At 46.5% G+C, this 24,248-nt stretch overlaps 1 long non-coding RNA gene across 2 annotated transcripts; it reads right to left on the reverse strand.

Annotated features, from left to right (window-relative positions):
- Positions 1-332: 332 nt before the first annotated feature.
- Positions 333-10,678, reverse strand: LOC123390718. 2 transcript variants are annotated; one of them, XR_006605297.1, is made up of 4 exons: positions 10,262-10,678; positions 6,164-6,219; positions 2,080-2,124; positions 333-396 (listed from the first exon to the last, which is right to left on the reverse strand). It is a non-coding gene; the product is annotated as an uncharacterized LOC123390718 (long non-coding RNA). The 2 variants fall into 2 exon arrangements; XR_006605296.1 differs by lacking the exon at positions 333-396 and having other exon boundaries at positions 614-2,124.
- Positions 10,679-24,248: the final 13,570 nt, after the last annotated feature.

Here is a 24,248-nt window from a genome sequence, read left to right on the forward strand (position 1 = left end):
TGCCAAGAGCCAAGACTATACCTACTGGGACACTTGATCTAACTTCATCTCCCCATTTTACAGACAAAAAAACTGGGGCCAATGTCAATGATATACTCAAGATCATCAATTCTTCAGCAGAGTCTATACGTCCTGGTTCTATTCTGCGTGCAAGAGATCTTCAGTTTCACTTTTGTGAACTGAAATTGAGGACTAATTTTTCCATGTTTGTCCTTTCCTCAAAGCAATGAGTTCTTCAGTGCCATCCTGGTGGAAGCAGCTTTAGACAGCAACAGAAAAGCATTCACGTTTGATCTGCATGTTTTTCACTGCAGGAGACGGGCTCTACACTTGAGTGACAGAGATACTTTGGCATGGTTGCTTATGGCTTCTGGATTTTATTTGAAAAGAAGGATGCTGTGAAGAAAAAGCATAGACTCATGAAGTTCCATTTATTATTTCTTTTTCTTATTCATCACAGGTTCAAAAACCTGGAGTGGACCTATAGTGAATATGCAAGAACATATAGGATATATCCTTTCTCTACTTTTTGGCATTCCTCCTTCTCAGCCCCATCATATATCCCAGCAGGTCAGCATTTGTTCTGATTTGGGGGGTAGACAGGGTAGAAGGAAGCAAGGGCTGAGTTTAGAGGTAAGGGAAGTTGAAAGCTAATCCATGGTATATATCTAACCATGACCTACTCCATGGAAAGGGGGAGTCTGCTTCTCCTCCTCTCCTTGGTGGACTGAAACCAAGAATCATAAGCCAGAATCCTATTTGTCCTAGATGCCTGGCAAAGAGCTCAGCTCTGTCCTTTGTGGGATCAGTGGCTGCTGTGATTAACGATCCCTTCTGGGAAATTCAGCTGTGCCATTATCACAGTGAGAAGGATCACCAAGTCCCAGAAAGCTTCTGAGTGAGCTCCACGTGGGCTATGCCCCCAGGGGGATCCTTGAACCATTCCTGGAAATCAGAGGCTCTTTACCACTGAGGACAAATCAAGTCTGATTGGTCATGTATTCAGACTCTCTTGTAGTCACTGAAATCTGTATAGAAACAAAATGGCTCTCACAACTTGATGTCAGGATGGGAACCCAAACTATCTGACCTGGGCACAAGGCCACGAATGACAAGGCAAGAAACAATGCTTAATGTCCATTTTGCACTTCACGCTATGTTCTGAGATAACAAACACACATGCAGTATATCATCTTTACAGCAACTCTAGGAAGAAGACAGCATAATAACTCCCACTGTCTATATAAGAAAACCGAGGACCCAGAAATGAGGTTTTCTTCTCAAGGTCATACAGTGACGTGGCAGGGTGTGAACTTGGAATCACATCTGCCTGATGACAAAAACTGCTGCACTCTCATTTGAGGGCTGGAGGCAGGTAGAATCTCACAGACAAAAATAAGGTTTCTCTCCTGATTCTGTAACTAGGACGTTGGTCCCTTATTCCAATACACACATATACCCCTTGAGAAGAGAGAGCAGTCCTAACAAAGCAGGACTTTAAGAAGCTAAATCCTGAGTTTTACTGACCAAAACAGAACTGGCAGAATCTATTGCTCTGATTCCATCTGATCTGAATGCACTGCTCCGTGAATATGGGACCCGGCACCATAGGCCTTTCTGACCGGCAGTTCCAGGCTGCATGCTCTTGGCATCCATGCTGGGCACTGTACTACATCATTTTCCCTCCCATGCAGGCCTCTTCTTCCCTAGTGGGCTGTGCCTTCTTAAGGACCCAGATCCTTTCACTCCTGCTTCAAACCCTCTGCACTGGTTGCCATGATCCCTCAGAGAAGATCGTCCTCCTCTGGAGTCACTGTCTCTACTGGCTCCTCCTCCAACCTCTCCTCTGGAATGCTCTGACAATGCAAATTAAACGAGGTCACTCCAACTTAAAAGTCCCTCAGGGACCCACTGTCTTTCAGCACAACATCCATAGTCCTTCCTAAACTCATCCCTCACCCTTCCCTCGCCCACATCTGGCTCTCCAGCCACGCCCGGTTACCTGCAGCTTCACAGCGGGTTCTTACTCCCCAGTTTTTACTCATGCTCTTCATGACACCTGCAATGTCTTTTCCTCACCTTATTCGCCTAACACTATGGCCTTCGCAGAATCACCTCACCTCTCTGAAACAGAAATGGGTAGAAGTGGGTTGTTCTGGGAGCTAGTAAAAAAAAGTAAGAAAATGGAATGAGGTCAAACATTTCTTGACATGTTCCAGGCATTTTATATGTATCATTCCATCTAATCATCATCAACAACCCTAAGGAACAGCCCGAATTGCTTTCCTGTCACACGGTGATTAGGTCCCGAGTGTCACACAGGTAGAAGGTGATAGAGTCCAGGTAGCCAGGAACCAACAGCTCCAACACAAAAACCCTCCCCACAAGACCAGGCCCCTGGGAGCTACCAAGTCTGCAAAATTAATGTGCTGGCCCAGAAGGGGTCACCCACACATGAGATCACTAAGCTGATGAGTAAATGGCATCATGGAAACCACAGGGCCTGGAAGGGGCCAAATGGAGCATCTCGTGCTTCATGCTCTTTATACCGGAAGAACTTTCCTATGATAATATTAACCACAATGTTGAGTAATAATAAAAATACCATTTGTACATGGTTCCCCATAGGCCATCTTCTCTGTGAATTTACATATGTATACATTTTTTTTTCATTTAATCCATCAAACAGTCCATTTTACAGACGAGAAAACCGAGGATAGAGAGGTCAAAAAACATGTCTAAGGAAGCACAGGAGCACAGGGTAGAAATAGGGTGATAGTCTAAGGCTATTTGAGTCAAAGCCTGTTCTCGGAAAACCCAGGCTATCCTGCCTGTACACTCTTTCACATTATATGCCACCTTCCTCAATGAAGTTGCAATGGCCTTTGTCTGTCGGTATAGGACCCACCAGGAGAGGCCGGCAGGCTGTCTCTCAAGGGACCCCGCTGGATTCATTCATTCCTTGTGCCTCACAAACCCAAGGATTGAGGACCCTACAGTCAGGGGTGTTCAGAGAGACTGAGGCTTACTGGCAAAACTTATGAAAGACAGGCACAATTGACAGAATGAAGTCTCAATAAGTGTGTCCACTTACAATGATTATTGGAAAGGCCAAGAAGACCAGAGTGCCTCTGCTGCCATGAACAGCACACATTCATTCCTTGTCTGGAGCCAAATGACAATCCTGTGCCCATGAAACAGACATTTGTGGAACCTCTGCACAGCAGTGAGCAAAAGCAAGTATAGCAACAAGGTGGTTAGGTGAGCACATCACCATCTAAACTATGCTGAGCTTCTGTGGGTTGTAGGTGACAGAAGATCACTTGCATTTATTGAAGTAGAAAGGAGAGTTTCTTATATTAAAAAAATGGGGCTATCTCATAATATCCCTGGACAAGAATTAAACTGTGGTCTTGAGAGGGATAGAAGTTAAGAACAAGAAAAACAGAAACCATGAGATTCTCTTTCTCTCAAATATTATATACATATGTATGTGCATATAGATAAATCTATCTACATCTATCTATCTATCTATCTATCTATCTATCTATCTATCTATCCTCTGTAAATTTTAGTTGTTAGATATATAAATGACATATATTTTTATATATCTGTTTCTCCTAATTCCTCTCTCTCCTCCCACAGTCTGTCAGATCACCTTTTCTCTATACATCAGCTTCACCCTTTTTTTGTGTAAGTCAGAATTCTTGCTTCACAGAAACTGGTTCTGACTAAATTTAACAGAAAAAGAATTTATTGGAAGTCAATTAGGAAGTCCAAAGAACAAGACAAATAAATGAAAAAAAACAACAGGGATAAAGGGAAGCTCGACAGCCAGACACCACCAACATTCCACTGCAGACCAAGCCTGCTAAGGACGCCACTGCTGCCGCTCCTGCGAAATCCTGTCTCAGCTTGTCCACCCTCCCCACGTGCTGGCACCAGATGCCACGTGAATACAGACTCTACATCATCCCTAGCAAGCTTGGGAGCTTTTGTTATGGAAATATACAATTGCATATAATATACACACATACTGCACACACACATGATATAAACATACAGATAGATACATATACACACACCCAAATACAGAGAATGGTATAAGGAACTCCCATCACTATCTTAAATAATTCTCAGCTCACAGCCCATCCCAACAGCCCCCATAACATTTTGAAACAACTATCTTCATCCTATCATTGAACCCATGGCTACGTCAACACCTGTCTCCAGAGCAGGCTTACACAACCTTGGCATGACCCACATCTTGGGCCACATCACTCTTTGCTGAGGGCGCTGTCCGGAGTATACTACGAAGCTTAGCAGCACCCCTGGTCTCCATACATGAGGTGCAGAGAGCCTCATCCTCACTTGTGCTTATGACCACCGAATATGACCTAGACTTTGCAAAACATCTAGGGAGCAAAACTGCCCTAAATGGACACACACATATATATGCCCGCAAAACTATACTCACTCTTTAAACATTTCAAAATAATTTCGCAATATCATGACATGTCAAGTCACAGTTCAAATTTAGCAGATTGGGGCGCCTGGGTGGCTCAGTGGGTTAAAGCCTGTGCCTTCGGCTCATGTCATGATCCCAGGGTGCTGGGATCGAGCCCCGCATTGGGCTCCCTGCACAGCAGGGCACCTGCTTCCTCCTCTCTCTCCACCTTGCCCGTGCCTACTTGTGATCTCTGGCTAAATAAGTAAAATCTTGGGGAAAATAAGAAATTTAGCTGATTATGTCATAAATATTTTGACTCTCTGTATTTGTTAAATCCTGAGTGAGGATAAGATCCATACCATGCAATTGGTTAACAAGTCTCTCAAGCCTCTCTTAATTACAGGCCTCACTTTCTCCCTCCTCTTTCTTTACCCTTGCAATTTATTTTCCTAAGGCAACAGGCCCTGTAAGGGTGCCTGGGTGGCTCAGTTTGGCAAAGCATCCGACTCTTGGTTTCAGCTCAGGTCCTGATCTCAGGGTCCTGGGATCCAAACTCTTGTTGGCAGAGAGCCCAATGTGAAGCTGGATCCCAGGACCCTGGGATCATGACCTGAGACAAAGGCAGAGCTATAACCCACTGAGTCCCCAGGTGCCCCTATTTATTTCTTGAATCAACCACCGACACCTATTACATGTCAGACATGGCTCTGAGTGTTTTATTAATGTTAAATATCATTTCATCTTTACAATCATCTATGAAGTTGGATTATTATCACCCCCCATTTCTTCCTTCAGGAAACTGAGACCTACAATGGTAGAGTAACACGGCTCATAAGAGGCAGAGCTAGGATCAGCTTGGGCCTGGGCATCATGTTTTAAATCACTATGATTAGTCTCCAAGAACCTACAAAAAGTCCAAGTCCTCACCCCAAACCTTGGTTTTCCCCACCCTACAGTTCCCACGTGGCCCGAGATTCAAGGACATTCTCTCAGTTCCTGTAACAGTACACATCCTTCCCTGCTCTCACTGAACACCTTTCCACATCCGCCTTTTATTTCTTAGCCTTCTGGTCTCAGCTTAAACACTACTCAGTAAAGGATAAACTCTAACGCACGCTATATTTTCAGCACTCAATGCAAAATAGTAATGATGAATTTCACGGATCATTATTTCCTTCCTGTCTTTTCCAACCAGTTGGTGAGTCCCTCACACATCCTGTCAGTCCTACTGATCATGCTTTCCAGTCACTGAAGGCCCACCACCCATCCAAAAGGCCATTCCCCCCCCCACACACACACACACTCACACACACCCCTATTTGGCCCTATCTCAGGTGCACAGTGGAGATCCTGACAACCCCTAGTGGAATGTAACTATTCAAGAGTGAGAACCGAAACTTCTCCCTCATCAAAACTAAAACTTACTCGCTTCACGTTGGGTTTTTACAAGGACCTTAGCCCCAAGAAGGCCGAATGTCCATGTGCCTGGTTCAGGCCACATTCCCACTCCCCCTTTCTCACAACACACTTGAGATAATTAGCAGCTCCATAAATGAAGCCCTGCTCTGGGCTCCTCACAGATGGGAAACGAGGGGCACAGGAGCTGACAGATACCTTTTGTCAATCCAGTGTATTCCTGAGACACAGGTTGCCTCCCAGCAAGGCCCCAGCCCCCCAAGGACACAGGGTCCTGACATCATGCCCCACAGGTACCTCTGCACAGAAGCATCTTCCCAGTTGCCGCTCAATCTGTCATCCTCTGCGTCGACCTTGAAGAGGAAGTACAGGAGGTGAAAAAGAGCGTCCTCAGGCCAGTGGCCATGATCTGGAGGTTCTGCACCCACTGGGGCAAGGAAGCGGGATCCGGAGATGCCAGGCAAGAAGCAAGCCTCACAGAAGGCTGGAAAATGGGAGCTGGTCGCCCCGCACTCAGCAGAGGCATCTTGTTGACCCACCCCCTGTCAGCTATCCTAACAATCCTCCCCCTCATTGGCGCCTGTGCCCACATTCTGATTAGACAGTCTCCCAGCTCCCTAAGGCCTTTGGAAAGCATCACTGGAAACCTCTTTGGATCCCGCCCACACAAGCCAGGTCACCCAATCTCTCTCCTTCCCCATTCCCACCTGGTAGGGCCTGGGTCACACCACCATCATTCGTCTCTGCTGCTGCTATTTCTGAGTTTTGCCTCTCTGACTTCCACAAGCTTTAGAAGGCTGTAGAGAGTACAAACCCAGCTTTCTCCCATTGGAGTTGCTTTAGTGCCCTTTTCAAAACACAGTTGGGCTTATTTGTGGGGACTATTCCTGGGTTCTTTGTTCTGCTCTGTTCTTTTTTAAAAAAATATATTTTTTTGAAGATTTTATTTATTTACCTGACAGACAGAGATTACAAGTAGGCAGAGAGGCAGGCAGATAGAGAGGAGGAAGCTGGCTCCCTGCTGAGGGGAGAGCCCAATGTGGGGCTCCATCCCAGGACTCTGAGATCATGACCTGAGCCAAAGGCAGAAGGGGGGAAGGGAAACAGTCTATAATGAGAGAAGGTAGGGCTGTAGCAGAATATGGTTTTACTTCATCAATGACTAGGCTGTGGGTCTTGTGCCTTTCCACTGACCACCCCATTGCCTAATCTGTTTGGCACAGGATCCTGATCCTCAGTATTATGGGGGAAACACACAGGGGACCCCTGTGGTACAGTTAGGGGATCAATTCCCACTTGACTTACACCAGGAGACTTGAAACCATACAACCATTGCCACAACGGAAGCTCCAAGGCTGATGATGCTGATTTGGGACACTCTGGAAAAAAAAAAAAAACCGGGAAAGAGCAGCAGGGTAATGAGACATTCCCCCACCCCACAGGGGTTTCTTCTTCCAGGAAGAAACAGACCCAAGCATAGGAGGAGTGGAAGAGAGAAATCTGAATACAGGAGGCAGAACCCACCCCCCACCTGCCCTGACTAATTCAACATAGGTTCAAAATTTGACCCAACTGTCAATCCGAAATTTACAGGGGCACCTGGGTGGCTCACATGTTAGTCAATGACTTTAGCTTGGGTCTTGATTCCAGGATTCTGGGATAGAGCCGCATATCAAGCTCCCTGCTGGGCAAGGAGTCACTCTGCTTCTCCCTCTACCTCTCCCTGCTACTCCCCCTGAGGCCTGCTCTATCACACGTACTTGTGCACGCGCTCTCTCTCTCTCTCTCCAATAAATAAATAAAATCTTTGAAAAAAAAGAAATCCAAAATTTACTGAAATAATTTAATAGGCAAAAATAAAAGGAGGCCGACTGGCTTTTGTGCCTCTACATCATAGGTTCTGAGTGAACTTTAATGTTGCTAGAAGGCACTGCTTGCCTAACCTTAATGGACTTATTACAAGGGCTCAAATACTGTTTATAGCAAATATAATAACCATATTTTCTATCCTCTGTATTTAATGCTTTGACATCTCAGGCCTTGTGACTTTGGAGGGACTGTCCTTGGCAGGCTTACTGAATTCCTAGAGATGGTCAGCAGCTTGCCTGCCAGCACACCTTTCACAGGTAAAGCAACCAAATCAGAGGCTTTACCCCCAACCATCTCTTGTAAGAAACTCTTACACTCTGGGCCACTATGCCCTGCCCTGATCACCCCAGGGGTAAGGACAGACTACTCCAGACACCACTGTGTCCCAGAACCCACTGAGATGACACAAACTAGGCAGTCTTAAACGTGCTTACCCGGATTCCCCTGCCCCTTCCCACGGAATCCATGATAAAGGGTCTTCCCCCTATTGTCCCTTCACTTCCTCTTTCTCCTGACCAAGCCTGGTGCTTCCCGGGGCGGCCCTCCATTGCCTCCCAGCACCTCCTTTCATGGGATCTGTGAGTCCAAAAAACACTTCTTCCATTCTGAGAGTTACTTGTGTATCTGCCTGTCTTACCATACCTGGTAAAAAATAAACCCCAGTCCCCTTAAAACATCTGAGACACCTGGGGGGCTCAGTAGGTTAAGCTTTTGGCTCAGGTCATGATCTCAGAGTCATAGGATTGGGTCCCATGTCCAACTACATGCTCGGGGTGGAGTCCACTTGGAATTTTCTCTGCCTCTGCCCTTCCCTTCCCACCACCACCCCCTACCCCCGCTCCTTTGCTATCTCTCTCTCTCTTGCTCTCTCTTTAAAATAAAGAAATAAGGTCATTTAAAAAACCATGAGTGATGGGCCACCTGGGTGGCTCAGTGGGTTAAAGCCTCTGCCTTCAACTCCGGTCATGGTCTCAGGGTCCTGGGATCGGGCCCACATTGGGCTCTCTGCTCAGTGGGGAGCCTGCTTCCCCCCACTCCCCCCCTTCCTCTCTGCCTATTTCTGATCTCTCTCTGTCAAAATAAATAAATATTTTTTTTTTAAAAATAAAAAAAAAAATGAGGGAGCCCAACCAATTTAAAGATGGTGAATACTTCGCTATGATAGATTTGGCCAAGATGTTCTGATCAGTGCCTATTTCAACATCCTCACAGGCATGTGTGCCTCAACCTTGAAGGACACATGATATACCTTGTTATACAAAGGGCATCCAAACCACTCTGCTATCATAGGCAACCTTTGTGGGTAGGAACTTACTACACCCATCTTTCTCCAGGACCATAGGTGTGACATCACATTTAAGACATCCTACTGTGGGACGCCTGGGTTGCTCAGTTGGTTGAGCGGCTGCCTTTGGCTCAGGTCATGATCCCAGCGTCCTGGGATCGAGTCCCACGTTGGGCTCCTTGCTTGGCGGGGAGCCTGCTTCTCCCTCTGCCTCTGCCTGCCACTCTGTGTGCCTGAGCTTGCTCTCGCTACTCTCTCTGTGACAAATAAATAAATAAAATCTTAAAAAAAAAAAGACATCCTACTGTGAGGAAATTTATTTGGCAAACTTGTTAAGGACCTACAAATGCAGGGGTTCCTGGCTGGCTCTGTCAGTTAAGTGTCTGCCTTCAGCTCAGGTCCTGATCTCAGGGTCCTGCAAAGCCCTGCATCAGGCTCCCTGATCAGCGGGAAGCGTGCTTCTCCCTCTCCCTCTGCCCCTGCCAGCCCCTTCTATTCTTCTCTCTCTCTCGTGCTCTATCAACTAACAAATTAAATCTTTAAAAAAGAAAAGAGGACTTATAAGTCGAACATCTTTCAGTCCTTTTTGGGTTCTGAGGCAACATATTCCTTGTTTGTAAATTTTACAGAAGCCCATTTAGGCTGTTACTTGTCCATGAGCTCACAACGAAGGCAGGAGGGTCTCCCCTCACCAAAAGGCAAGTAAAAAAATGTGCAAGTAAAAATGACCTGTTGAGGGTGACAGGGTGGCTCAGTTGGTGAAGCATCTGCCTTAGTTTCAGGTCCTGATCTCAGGATCCTGACATCAAGCCTGGCAGGGGGATTCCCTGCTTGGTCGGGAGCCTGCTTCTCCCTCTCCCTTCCACACCCTCTTCCAGCCAGAGCTCTCCCTTAACCACATAAATAAAATCTTTTTTAAAAAAATCACCTGTTATTGCCCAGGAGAAAAGGCTTCAGCAGCCTCCTCTCTCCTTCCTGGAGTCCCTGGACCACGCATGCTATCTGTCAATTGTCCATGGGATCCCAATGCAAGAAACGGCCCTCCTTGGCCCTGGGTTATAGACCATGAAAGCAGCAGTTGCTGGCCATGCACTGGGCTCTCCTGGAAATAGAGTCTCTCACAGACTCTGAGCTTCCTATCCAGCTGTCAATTATTCTCTGGGTCATGGCACCCCCACCAGCTTAATAGAGTCACCAAGGCCTACTTGCTACAGGCTGAAGCCAAAGTCTGCTTATCCTACCTGCAGGTGGAGGTGGAGGCTTCTGTCCACAGTGCATTGCCAGATTCCATGGTGCTGGAGGACTTCAGCTCTTCCTTCTACCCCTTGGCCACCCAGGGATTTCCTTGGGATCAACTGCATGAACATCTATGGAAGATATTACATTTTGGTTTTGATGACCACGTCTCCCTCCTGCTCCCATGACAGCTTCACGTCCTGGAGAAGCACCTTTCCTATGCCTTAAGGGTCTCAGATGAAATGGATGTCCAAATATCAGAGTCCACTGTGATGGAAAGCCCGAGTTTGATTAAGATTCAGATGGCCTCAAATGGCCTCACTCCATGTTCTCTTCCCACTCTGCTCCCACAGATCAGATCCTCTGGCCAACAAGGCCTCCTAAGCACAGGTACCAGGTACAGTTCCTCCCCAAGTAGTAAGTTCCAGTTCCCTGACAGCCTGTGGAATGATCCAGCAAGCCAGTCATTCCCTCCTGCAGGAAGTAGGGCTCACCATCACTCTCCTCGTACTACATAGTCTGCACCCACAGCCCTTGTCCATTCTGTTCCCAGGTGCAACGTCCCCCATGGCCCTGCATGATGTGTGTGTCCTCCTTCCCTGGGCCATGAGGATAGGTCGGTAACAAATCACGGTGGATCTCAGCTATGTTGCATGCGGACATTGCATAGCTTTAGGGTTGGAATCCCTCCCTTCGCCAACGGGTGAAGAAGAGGATGAAATCTTTCTTACTTGTACCTTTTTCAAAGCACAAAGAGGAGGCTCATGGACTTGAAGTTATTTGGATAATAATCTATTTGGGGCTTGCAAGAATTCACCTGGAGCTAAAGGGCAGCCTTTATGTGAACGATGAAGAGGAAGGAAGGCTGCAAAGGCAAGGGCTTGGATGCTCTCTTAAAGGTCAAACTCCAGGCAGTGGGGAAACCCTCCAGTAATTACAGCAGGGAAGCAACATCACATGTTCATCTCAGTTCTTCCTGACAGCAGAGTTCAGAATGGATTCAAGGGAGGCTAAGAGTGGAACCAGCAAGATTGTTAGGGAGTCTACTGCACCAGTCTGAGACAGCAGTGGGTGAATCAGAGCACTGACAACAGGAAAGCAGGGAAGGAATGACCATATTTGGCAGGCTGAAGAGAGAGCAGAATGGAAAATGGAATGAGGTCCTTAAAGAAATCTGAATGGATCCTTTCCAAGGGGCAATGGAACAATTCGCCTCAAAGGGCAAAGGAAGATTTGAAGGGGCTTTTGAAGAAATGAACAAGGGATTTGACTATGGACATTCCAGGTAAAAACTGCTTAAATGCTAATCAAGGGGAGCTATTTGCATAATGTAGGGTAGAACCATAAGCAGCTGGATTTTCTTTTAAAGAATAAGATGGGATTCATTCCCATTTCAAATGGTCTCCAATGCAGAGTGATTTGGAGGGAAAAAAAATAAAACAAGTCAGAGAATACAATACTCCTAACTAGACGAATATACATAAGGCCCAAGAGGACTCAGGTTACCTATAGAGTGCTTTTGCAGACCACAGAAAACGAAATGATTTTGAAAAAATAGAAACTAAAAAATAAGGTAAGAGTAATGAGACTTACCTGGGAAAAGCAAACTTGCCTTTTTTTTTTTTTTTAACCTTATATTCATCTTGTACTTTCATGCGATTCCTTATATTGTTTCCCATATAAGAAGTGTGTACTCATTTATTTGATAAATTTGGAAGACTAAAACGAGTTGATGTGTTCCCAAGATAAGATATACGAAAAATATACCTTAAAGCATTACAGACATTATTGGTCATGATCCCGGGGTCCTAGGATCAGGTCACAGGTTCCCCTGCTCAGTGGAGAACCTACTTCTCTCTCTCCCTCTGCTTCTCCCCCTGCTTGTGTGCCCCCAATTTCTGTCAAAAAAAATAAAGAAAATCTTGAAAAAAGAAAAAGAAGTCACCACTGTTTTCACTTTGGCAAATACTTCTGCAGTTATTAAATGACCCCTTTTTTTGTTAAGTCATAAAATACTATGTTTATTAAGCTGAAAGCAGAACTGCAAATAGTTTACACTTTGAAAAAGGGCATTTGGGGTTAAGGTAGACACAGAGTGACTTGGGATCTTCAAAGCATGGTCTCGTCTCTGGCTTGACAATCATCTATTTTTTGAGAGGTTTTGGCCGCCATTCCAACCTTCTTGGCAGGTGACAGTATATAGGGCATGTATCTGGGTAAAGAATCAGAGATACCATTTAGAAGAAGGTGCTCCGACCTATCCATTTCTGGTCCAGGTGGGTTAATAAGAGACACAGCTGTGGTTCGTGGCTTGACATCTTTTTTTCCGGGTGTGGATCCCAGGGTAGCATTCAGTCATGGTGGGCCTTGTTTCTTAGGCAGTTGTCCTGTTCCTCCTGAATCTGGGGGTTTCATGTCATGAGCAGAGGAGTTTGGTGATGGAGAAGCTGAATGAGATTCCGCTTTTAGAAACTGGACAAAAAGTCCTGAAAAAGAATTGGCCACAGCTTGGTGATTTGGCTTCCCAGGTGCATTGGGGGCGCTTCTGGATCCAGGCTCCCCAGTCATCCCACTGGGTACACCCGCAGGATCTTGACCACGCAGCTGCCACAGCTGGTCTTCTTGGATCCACAGTGTGCTTGCCATCAACCTCAACGCTTCTTGCCGTTTCACATCAGCTGCCTGGAAAGATCCCACGAAGAGTCTCCTTAGGAGGGTTTTGTCCACCATTCCTTCAGCCTTACTTACTAAGGTCAAGAGTTTCTTCTGTGTGTCCTCCAGTATTTCCTGATGGACCTCATTCTGTTTCTTGAACTCCTGGAGTTGGTCCTCCTTCACCTCCAAGTTGGCATTTGTTTGATGCCATCATCCCTATAACGACTTCAGTTTTCCTTCTAGGGTGTCTGCCTTTTCCATCCATTCAGCGAGTTCCAGCTTGAGGTTCGCTAGCCTTCGATCATAGTGCCTTCCCTCTTCCTGGGAGGCAGCAAGCCAGAGCGCAGCTTCCTCTTTCTGCTGGGTGACCGTGTGCAATTGCTCCCGCAGCAACTCCACCTGCAGACTGGCTCTATGGTTGTTCTTTTCCATGGCAGCGGAAGACAAAACGAGTTTTCCCTGCAGGACGGTCACTTCCTCTCTTATCTGAGCCACTTGGTCTTCTGAAGCCAAACATTCCGGGCAACGAGAATCTTGGGCTTCTGCAGCGAGGTGCCATCCTCTCTCCAGCTCCTGGGTTAGGCGCAATTCTCTCTCATGTAACTGGTGACCCTCCTTCTGGTGGGCACAGGTTTCCGTTTCTTTCTGTTTCTGTGCCAACACGACATCATCTCTCTCCTGTTGACCCACAACTGCCTTTTCCTGCTTTGACTGAATGACGTCCATATGCCAGTTCAATTCCCCGCTCTCGCTGTGTTCTTTCTCTCGCAGCAGTTGCTCCATAGAAAGTGCCTTCTCTTTCATCACGGCAGGCTGGGATTCCTCCTTCCTCTGCATCTTTGAAAGCAGCCGATTTGTCTCTTGCAAGGCCTGTTTTTCCATGTCCTTTTCTCTACATGTTTCCACCATCTTTCCATTTTCCTCTTTCAGCCGACACACATCCATTTCAAAATCTGCTATCCTCTCCTTCAGGCTGGTGACTGCCTGCCTCAGCAGCTCATTCTCACTCAGTTGACCCCTGAGCTTCTCCTGTAAAGAAAGCAGTTCCTCACTTTTTGATGGGATTCAGAGGTCCTGAGCCTGAGGGAAATCTTGTAGAACAGCCTGTTTCTCCTTCTGCTGCTCCATGTGGGAATCAGAATCGCTGTGTTCCTGTGGCTTGCCTTCTCCTTCCCCCATAGCAGCCCCTGAAGCAATCCGTCTCTGCTGATCTTCCTGGAGGGTTTCAATCTTTTTATATCTTTCCTTGCCCTGATTTTCTGAGCTCTTCTACCTCCTCTCGGAGCACCTGAGAAGACTCACTCACTCGGTCAGATTTCACGGCCTTCAGAGAATCGGCTGCCTCTGCAGAGTCGCTAGAGGGCCGGAGGAAAATCGCGTCAAGGTTCCCTAAAAGAAGGTCCTTGGCATTGCAGAGCTCCCTGATGCGGAGATGAAGTTGTGCTAGTTCCTTCTCTAGCTCTTGTAAGTTTATTTCATGTCCTTGGTAAGTGTGGATCTGGTCAAGAGAGGTCATCTGCAGTTTCAAAACCTCGCTGTTGGTGCAAGCCCATGCCTGGAGTTGTCGCAGATCTCTCTGAAGCTGGGATGACTCACGCTTCATATTTTGGACCATGGTCAGCACCTGCTCTTTCCACTCCTCCGCTGTCTTAATGTGTCCCGTTCCTGTGGAAGCTGCTGGAACTGATCAATAGAAACTCCTCCAACCGTATTACCAGTGCTGGGTGTCTGCAGGATTGTCATTAAAGTCTGGAATTTTTGACTTAACGCATCCACTTCCAGGTCTTTTTTTCCCGAATAAATGTGACAAATTCCAAATCATTTCTCTAAACACCTCTATGTCACTGCTTTCTATTTTAGTGGACAGTTTTTGATTTTCCTCTTGTATCTTCATCTGGAGTTCCTCTTTTTTGGCAGCAAGTCGATTGGTCATTCTGTGATAGTTCCTTTTCAGATTGCTATTCTCCCTCGTCTTCTCATTTAGGACCACCAAGACCTGTTCGCTTTTCAAAGTACACTCTTGCAATTGGCGCTGAAGTTGTTCCACGTGCCCATTCTGGCAGTGAGAAGCCACAGAGATTTTCCTAGAAAGATCCTGAATTTCCAAATCCTTTTGCTGGATAACTTGAGTGAGTTTCCCAATATTCTCCATCCGTTGATAGTCTCTAAGTTGTTGGCGGTGCCGTTCAGTGAGGTCTGCTATCTTCTGCCGGTGGGTGTTTTGCAACCCCGCCACCTCCAGCTGATGTTTGTCCAGCTCGCGCTTCCGCCGCTGCTGTAGGTCCCTGATGTGGCTCTTCAGTTTCCACAGTATTTCTGTGTTGATGGTATTTGGTCCCTGGGTGGAACACTGGCACAACTTCCAATGAGTCACTTCAGCCTCCAATGTTTCAATCTCATGGAGGAGTCTACTGATCTGTGTCTGGGTTAAGATGACATCAGCCAAATCCCTGGCATCCCCAGGGAAAGTCCCTTTCCCCAGCACATGTCTCTTAATATCAATGTCCCTGGTCAAAGAGGTTTGGCTGCTGTCCACGGCCCCTAGGGAATGGCCTAGGCCAGAGCCCAGCCTACCAGCCCAGGAGAACATCTGACGGTCATACAACTGTCCTGGTCCACGGTACAAAAGCGTCCAGCCCAGTTGGACTACCCCGCCAAGTGTCCCAGAACCCCAAGCTGCGCAAGGCTAAGAATCAAAAGACTACAGAGGTTTCCAGGCAACCCCTGCATGCCCCTCCCCCGCCCCCTTCTGTGAGCTCAGGTGTACCTATGAATACAGAAGTTACCAGGCAACCCCTGCATGCCCCTCCCCCGCCCCCTTCTGTGAGCTCAGCTGTACCTAAGCATACAGAAGTTACCAGGCAATGCCTGCATGCCCCTCCCCCCCCCCCCACCCCCCTCTCCAGAGCTTCCTTGTGCCTAAGCATACAGACCTTTCCAGGCAATGGCTGCATGCCCCTTCCCTACCCCTCCACACCCCCACCCCACCTCCTGCCGCTCACTCCTACACGCCTCTGCTGGTCAGGTAGCTCCGAACAGCCAAGGCCCTCTGGCCACTGGTCCGGGCCCCTGTCCCCACAGCTCATCCCCACAACTTCCCACCCAGGCCTGGGCCCATTGTCCTCCTTGGTACCTGTCCAGGGTGTGCCCCTAGTGCATGATCGCGCCTGACTGTACCCAGGTGCCTGCCCCCAGAAAATGCACATGGCCCTCTACTTCCCCTAAGTGGGATCACAATACACAAAGTCCTGTGGTATGGTCCTTCCACCCAATGGTACATTTTTCATTCTGGTGTAAATTACAGGGTCACACACATCCATCCAGCTAGGAGAGAGGATCCTCAGAGCACTTCACAGAGGTCTATATCCGCACAGAGGATGGCCCTCATGGAGACTTTGTGTATTTCCAGCCTCCAGTGGCTCCAGAGTGCTCTGTCCCTCCTTGCCCCATCAGTTCTTCAGGGACAGCTTGGTCATGATTTGCTCTGGCGGTTCACTGGCCACTGCCCACGCTGCGCCTCTATCACCTCCCGCAGCTGTGCACCTAGACCAGGCAGGCGGTAGGGCAGAATGGTGGATACGCCTGCTCCGCGGGTCCTCCGCCTGCACAGAGTGGCAGGTGTGCAGCAGCAGAGGCCTGATTCCACCCCCCTTGCCAGTCCTGACTGATGCTAGTCCAGGGGATAGGGTTAGGAACCGCGCTGGCAGCTGCCCCGCGGGAGCCCCGCTGCCCACCCCATCGCCATGATGAAGAAGCAATTCTGCTGTGTGAAGCAGCTGGCCAACCAGACCCTGGCCTGTAAATACACCCATTCGGGCTGGGATTGTGCCAGGTGAGGTCAGGAGCCAGAATGGGAGGGCTGGCGGCTCTCCTGGTGGCAAGCTCCCATCCCCAGCCACCACCACGCACCAGGCAAAAGGGGTCCTGGTCTGGGTCTGCGCCAAGCCACAGACTGGAGGCCACCTTGGGCCGGTGCCAGACTCTGGGAAGAGCTACTTGGTGGATTGGCCTTTCCAAGACGACCCCTGCAGGGGGTATCCACCGCCGTCTGTCCTGGACATGCCCAGCATCGCCCTGGGGGGACTGCACCTGAGCCTTCCCCTGCCCCCCACACCAGGGTTTGCCCTGGGCGAAAACTCTGGGCACTGATGTGCCTGAGGCCCCATGGACGCTGTGCTCTGGGGGAGGTGTTCTGTGCCTTTCGGGGGCACCCTACCTCTGCAGATCCTCAGCCTCCAAGTGCCTAGTTGCAAGAAAGAAGTAATTGGAGGTCCGGGCCCATAGGATCTGCCTCCGGAGTTCCAGTTATCCATGGAGGGACCGTAGAGGTGCTGCTGCCTCCAAACCCAGGCCTCTGGAAGGATAGAACTCTGGAAACGCTTTGGGCCGACTTTTAGGTTTATTTTTCTTTTTATTTTTTTAAAGAGCTTTTAAAAAATCCTTTCTCCCTCTGGGTATGGATGCAGATCCTCTCAAAGTTTCTTTGGTTTCTGCTTTAATGCCTGATGGGAATCAATATCCACTATGAAATGACAGCAGACACCAGGGTTTGTAGACAATCTGGCTGTTAGAATAGGAATCACTCACTGGTGGTTTTGAGAGCTCCTGGAGGTGATGGTCATATGCCCAGTTATCTGGGGCACAGCTTTCAAGGTCCTTAGGGCTGCTGGCTGTACTGGACCTACTGACTGCTTATTCTGGATGAGATACCCAAGTGTGAGTCTTCCACAGCTATTGCTTTTTTGTTTTTTCCCCCAATGACTTGATCAAATGGGGAGTGAGGTTTGGCCAAAGCACACGTGACAGTTCTTCTGGTGTGCGTGTACCAAAATGCTTTTCCTTCCCCTCTCATTTTCTAAACTTGCAATTGAGGGTTTGCGGGTCCCTCCCCCATAACTTTTCGCTTAGTGGCTTTGTTTTGTGTTTAATTTGGTTGCTACTCCACTTCATGATCTGAGTGTGCACTGATCCTGTTCCAGAGTTGATGCCTGTCCCCTAAAGCCTAGCAGTGCCTCCTTTGCCGTCATTTGTAGGAAAAGATAGAAATAATGCCAAACGGCAGGTAGACAGGGGAGCAGTCATAGAGGTTTGGAATGTAGGTGATGTTTGGTGGGGTGAGGTCCAGAGCCGATGTCGAGAAAGAGTTCTTGAGACCTCTTTGGTGCAAAACAGTGGTTTTATTAAAGCACGGGGACAGGATCCGTGCACAGAAAGAGTGGCATCAGTGTTGTGGGGGGAACTGATACACCTCTGAAAGGTGGGGGAGGTAAGGAGAGGGAAGGTTTTCAAAAGAACTTTCCTATGCTAAGGAAAGATACTGGAGACCTTGCCATTGTCAAGTGGCAAGTGTGAAGTAGTTTTACCCTCTAGCAGGGAATGAACATGAAGATGGTTGGAACAGGCATTCTTTTGTTTCAAGGGGACTTGAGTTTTTTAAAAAACCCTTTGGACCGATCCAAAACACCTCCACTAAATCTGTTCTACCCTGTGCTATTTGCTGTCCTTACTACTGGCAGATAACCTTATCCTTGGAAGGGTTACCTAAGACTCAGTGTACCTGGACCAGAAATGAAAATGTCAGATGTATTCCTGATCAACCCATCTATATGACACGAAGGAGAAAACAAACCTCGGGGCCAATTTGAAAGGACATGGGGCTGAGAGGAGGCATTTCTCCAGTCGCATCTGTTCCTACTGCACATGATCTGCCCCTGCATTCTGATCCAGCTCCTTCCGCCACACGATAGCCACTGAGGTACAGGTACCACTGACTGATGGATCACAAAGACCTCCCTGAGCAAGCACAAGGCTCTGTACAGAGAAACACGGAAGCAACCTGGACTTGGGGGACCTGCAGTCTATTCGGTCCTGGTTCTGCCACTAACTGGACCCGTCTCATTTCCTGTGAGAGAAGATAAAACTGTTCTTGATCGTTAACCGAGCAGGTGAGGGATGAAATCAGGGAGCAGCTATGAAAGGCCTTTGTACATATCACTATCACCAGCCTTGCACATCTCTAAACTGTACTTAAGACACTGTCACGCTGACAATAAAATCTTCGTGATTGTGAATACAGCAGACTCGGGGGTCTAGCGCTCACAGTCCAACTGGCAGGGTCTTCCACTCATGCAGAGGACACATCAATAAGGGTTTTTATCAGGAGCCCTGTTGATAACAGCAAAGGATGATAAGCCAGGCACCCATTCTTCACCAGGGATCTGGTGATATCAAGTACGTGGCTGAAGGTGGCAGCAGGCGCAAGTAGCTGGGGACAGGCGTGGGAGAGAGGCAGTCACCTATTAATATATTTTTAACATTTTGATCCAGGCGGTCACCTTCACAAATGAGACAATTCGGGAAAGAAGAAGGCAAATGTTCACTTACCTTTAATCTCCAGAATGTGGTCTCCATCCCAGTCCCAAGATTTAGAATTTGACAATGACATTCTGTCTTCTGCAGAAATGCCCTTATCAGCTGACTGACGCCATAGACTGAAGCAAAATATCCTGAGACAGAGACACAGAGACAAGTTATCTCTCAGTGAGATCAGAAAGCATCCCTGCAGAGCCCGCCCTAGGAGAAGAGCCAATGAGTATTCGGCTGCTCTTCTTTGGGGTCAGTGATTTTCCTGCGGACTCATGGGAGAAATCAAGACTTTCATATTCTGTTCTTTTTAACTTAAACCTGCTGGAGCCAAAGTAATTACAATCTATTTAATGATTTAATGGTGGAAATAAAGATCTTCAAAATAAAAATGTCCCTTGGGCCACCTGGGTGGCTCAGTCAGTAAAGCATCTGCCTTTGGCTCAGGTCAGGATGTGCTCCCTGCTCTGATGACAGCCTGTTTTTCCCCTCTCCCTCTGGCTGTCCCACTCATGCTCTCCCTCTCCAATAAATAAATAAATTAAATCTTTAAAGATTACCATAAAATGTCCCATGATTGTACACAGGAAAAACAAGTGTTTTACATCAAAACATCAGAACTTAATGTTCCTCTTAGAAATATGCTTTTTGTGCCCAGGTGCAAACTACTGAGGACTCAGCTAAACATCAGCATGCGAGATCAAGACAATATAATATTTTGCGGTCAGAATATGCGGCAGTTAAATGTCCAAGCAAAATGAAATAAAATAAAGACGTATTTCTTACCATGGTCCCTTCATCTCCAACCTGTGGGGTAAAAAACTCTCTATGCTTATAAACTGACCTCACAGACTGACTGCAGGAGAGGAAGGCACAAGCAAACATTGCCCCCCAAATGGATTTATTCAGCTCCAGGGTGAGGAGCATGGGTAAAGGTGATGGCGAATAAAAGGGGGAAAGGAAGATAGAATCTGCGTTCTACAGCCCTGTTGCTTAAAGTGTAACTATCTTAACAAAACCTGAGCAGCATGTAGAAATGTACTGCAATGTGTTACAGGAGTTCTGTGTCTATTGATTCTCCTAATAAATCATTTGAGCTTGTAGTTTACAGGTTATCTTGCATTTTATTTCCAGGAAATCTTTTTTGTTGTATGTTATACAGTATCATCCACAACAGACTGGATGTTGAAACAGAAACTGAAATGATGCTCACCACACCCTACTTGGGAAGCACTCTGGACATGCCAGCCCATGCAGAGTAGGAAGGCAGGTAGGCTGCTGACTCGCTGCCTCAGGGAACCCAGGTCCCCAGGGCTCCAAGGGGGGGCCACGCCTCTGGTTACGAAAGCTGCCTCAGGAGCCCCGAATGGAGGCTTCAGGCCTCTTAGGCATGCCTGGTCCCATCTTCCTACAGCCTGGGTTCACCCTCAGCTCCAAGGAAGGTCCTTGTCCTTATTGTAACTTTAAACTTTCTTTGCATTTCTTACAAAATCTACCCAGAGGCTCTATCTTTTTGGCCAGGATTCCCTGCATGCCCAAGGACTTGGGGTCATTTGGCTAATTTCTCCATGTGATCGAGAATGAGTCACCCTCCCATCTCAACTCTTTTCATTGCCTTCCTTGATAGAAAGGACGTGCAGAGCCTAATAGTGTTATTATCACTTTAATATGGCCAAAAAGGTGATTCTTTACTTGGACAGTTCACTGTAAAAGATACTAGAAATGGTTCTTTTTTTTTTTTTAATTTTTTTTTTTTTATAAACATATATTTTTATCCCCAGGGGTACAGGTCTGTGAATCACCAGGTTTACACACACTTCACAGCACTCACCAAATCACATACCCTCCCCAATGTCCATAATCCCACCCCCTTCTCCCAAGCCCCCTCCCCCCGGCAACCCTCAGTTTGTTTTGTGAGATTAAGAGTCACTTATGGTTTGTCTCCCTCCCAATCCCATCTTGTTTCATTTATTCTTCTTCTACCCACTTAAGCCTCCATGTTGCATCACCACTTCCTCATATCAGGGAGATCATATGATAGTTGTCTTTCTCTGCTTGACTTATTTCGCTAAGCATGATACGCTCTAGTTCCATCCATGTTGTTGCAAATGGCAAGATTTCATTTCTTTTGATGGCTGCATAGTATTCCATTGTGTATATATACCACATCTTCTTGATCCATTCATCTGTTGATGGACATCTAGGTTCTTTCCATAGTTTGGCTATTGTGGACATTGCTGCTATAAACATTCGGGTGCATGTGTCCCTTTGGATCACTACATTTGTATCTTTAGGGTAAATACCCAATAGTGCAATTGCTGGGTTATAGGGCAGTTCTATTTTCAACATTTTGAGGAACCTCCATGCTGTTTTCCAGAGTGGCTGCACCAGCTTGCATTCCCACCAACAGTGTAGGAGGGTTCCCCTTTCTCCGCATCCTCGCCAGCATCTGTCATTTCCTGACTTGTTGATTTTAGCCATTCTGACTGGTGTGAGGTGATATCTCATTGTGGTTTTGATTTGTATTTCCCTGATGCCGAGGGATATGGAGCACTTTTTCATGTGTCTGTTCGCCGTCTGGATGTCTTCTTTGCAGAAATGTCTGTTCAGGTCTTCTGCCCATTTCTTGATTGGATTATTTGTTCTTTGGGTGTTGAGTTTGCTAAGTTCTTTATAGATTCTGGACACTAGTCCTTTATCTGATATGTCGTTTGCAAATATCTTCTCCCATTCTGTCAGTTGTCTTTTGATTTTGTTAACTGTTTCCTTTGCTGTGCAAAAGCTTTTGATCTTGATGAAATCCCAGTAGTTCATTTTTTCCCTTACTTCCCTTGCCTTTTGCGTTGTTCCTAGGAAGATGTTGCTGCGGCAGAGGTCGAAGAGGTTGCTGCCCGTGTTCTCCTCAAGGATTTTGATGGATTCCTTTCGTACATTGAGGTCCTTCACCCATTTTGAGTCTATTTTTGTGTGTGGTGTAAGGAAATGGTCCAATTTCATTTTTCTGCATGTGGCTGTAGGACATTATTTTTAAAAGGAAACATTTTAAAACTAGAGATTGGGATAATGGATTACACTTTGAAATTATACCTAAGAGTACAAATGCTGTAGCACATTAGGACCTTGCCTCTGAAGATTTAACAGTTGTCAGAGGCACTATCCTTGGCCATGTGGGCTTCCAATTTAAATCTGAGACAAAAATGTAAGAAGGAAATTCCACCATAAAATGAAATACACATACTTCTTCAATGACCACAGAAAAAAAGGAATCAAGAGGTTTCCCAAAAGAGTTTACATGAGCTTGGTCTTACATCTAAAAGTGGCTTTTACCAGTAAAAATAAGAGGTGGAAAGTCTTCAGGAAACACAGGGACATGAGAAAACATGCTGAGGAACACAAGTTTAACCCGAAGGCGCATGGTAAGAAGTGGCAAAGATGAGCTGGTAGGTAGGACAGAGCCAGACCGTGACCAGGCCTCACAGGTCGTTCAAGGAAAAAAGACAATACCTCCTCAGGCAATCAGGCAGCCATCAGGCAGCAACCAAGAATTTTAGGCAGACAAGCTTTGTGAGCTCTATGTTTCCCAGAGAGATCACTGGACACATGGCTGAGCAAAGCTACTCCAAGAGTCCAGGTGTAGGTCTGTACTGTAGAGATTTGCAATTAATGAAGTTCAAACTGAACTGAAAAATTAAAGAATGAGAACTTAAATGAAGGTGTTAGTGACCTTAGGAAGAATAAAACAATGGAATTTGGCATCTGACCTCTACAGTGGGTGTCTAATGATGCGTACAGACTGGTGGCTGTAGTGATGGCAATACCGTTTTCAGAAAAAAAAAATTATTAAAAACAATATGAACATGAAATAGGAAAAGATCTGAGTCAAGTGCAATAGTACAATATAAACCCAGCTGGAAATGTAAACTCTAAGGCTCATTTTGTTATCTGCAAAATGGAGTGAAGTATCACACCCTTAAAAGGATTAAATGAGACAATCCATGAAATAGGCTTAATATACTGCCCATTTATTAAATGCAGGTTAAGTGGTGGCCCTTATCAGCATTCGTATTAGGGTGAGTGTACGTTACAGAATAAGACTTGATAAGGTGTCCCACTCTTCTTCCTGTTACCCAGTGAAGCTCCTTCTCCATCTGTTGTCCGATTACTCCCTCAATAATGGCCATTCAAGGGGCGCCTGCGTATCTCAGTGGTTAAAGCCTCTGCCTTTGGCTCAGGTCGTGATCCCAGGGTCCTGGGATCGAGCCCCGCATGGAGCTCTCTGCTCTGCGGGGAGCCTGCTAACTCTTCTCTCTCTGCCTGCTTATCTGCCTACTTGTGATGTCTGTCTGTCTGTCAAATAAATAAATAAAATCGTTAAAAAAATAATGGCCATTCAATAAACACTAAGCATGAAAAAGTGCAAATGTACACCTGTTTTAACAGAACCAAACGTTACCTTGGGGCATCACACAGTATTAACTATTTCAGTAATATACTTTCCAAAAACAAAATTAAAAAAAAAGAACGAACAATAAAGAAAAAGCGAAGCACTGCGTCTTTCTTTTAATTAAACAGCAAAGACTATGACGACCCCTCGGGCTGTAGTACTCAATTCTGTAGGGAATACACCTTCCACACCAGGTGTTTTGACAGAAAACTCTTATCTTAAAGATCTGTAAATAGGAGGATTACTGCATCTAGTCATCTGGTCAGTCTATGATGAGTTTAAATTCTTAGACTGGGAAAGAGAAGGGCAAATATATTTAAGTCCATAAATGAAGGATTATTAGTGAAGGATTTCAAAATATAAAGCTTAATTATAACTTAACTAAGGAAATTTCCACTGTACATACTTTTTTAAAAAGATTTTATTTATTTGAGAGAGAGAGAGCATAAGCAGGCAGGGTGGCAGGCAAAGGGAGAGAGAGAAGAAGGCTCCCTGCCTAAAAAGTAGCCCGATGAGGGACTTAATCCTAG

Source organism: Mustela putorius, unplaced genomic scaffold (genome assembly GCF_011764305.1).
Source record: "Mustela putorius furo isolate JIRA1106 unplaced genomic scaffold, ASM1176430v1.1 tig00000139_pilon_pilon_pilon, whole genome shotgun sequence".
Lineage (NCBI taxonomy): Eukaryota > Metazoa > Chordata > Mammalia > Carnivora > Mustelidae > Mustela > Mustela putorius.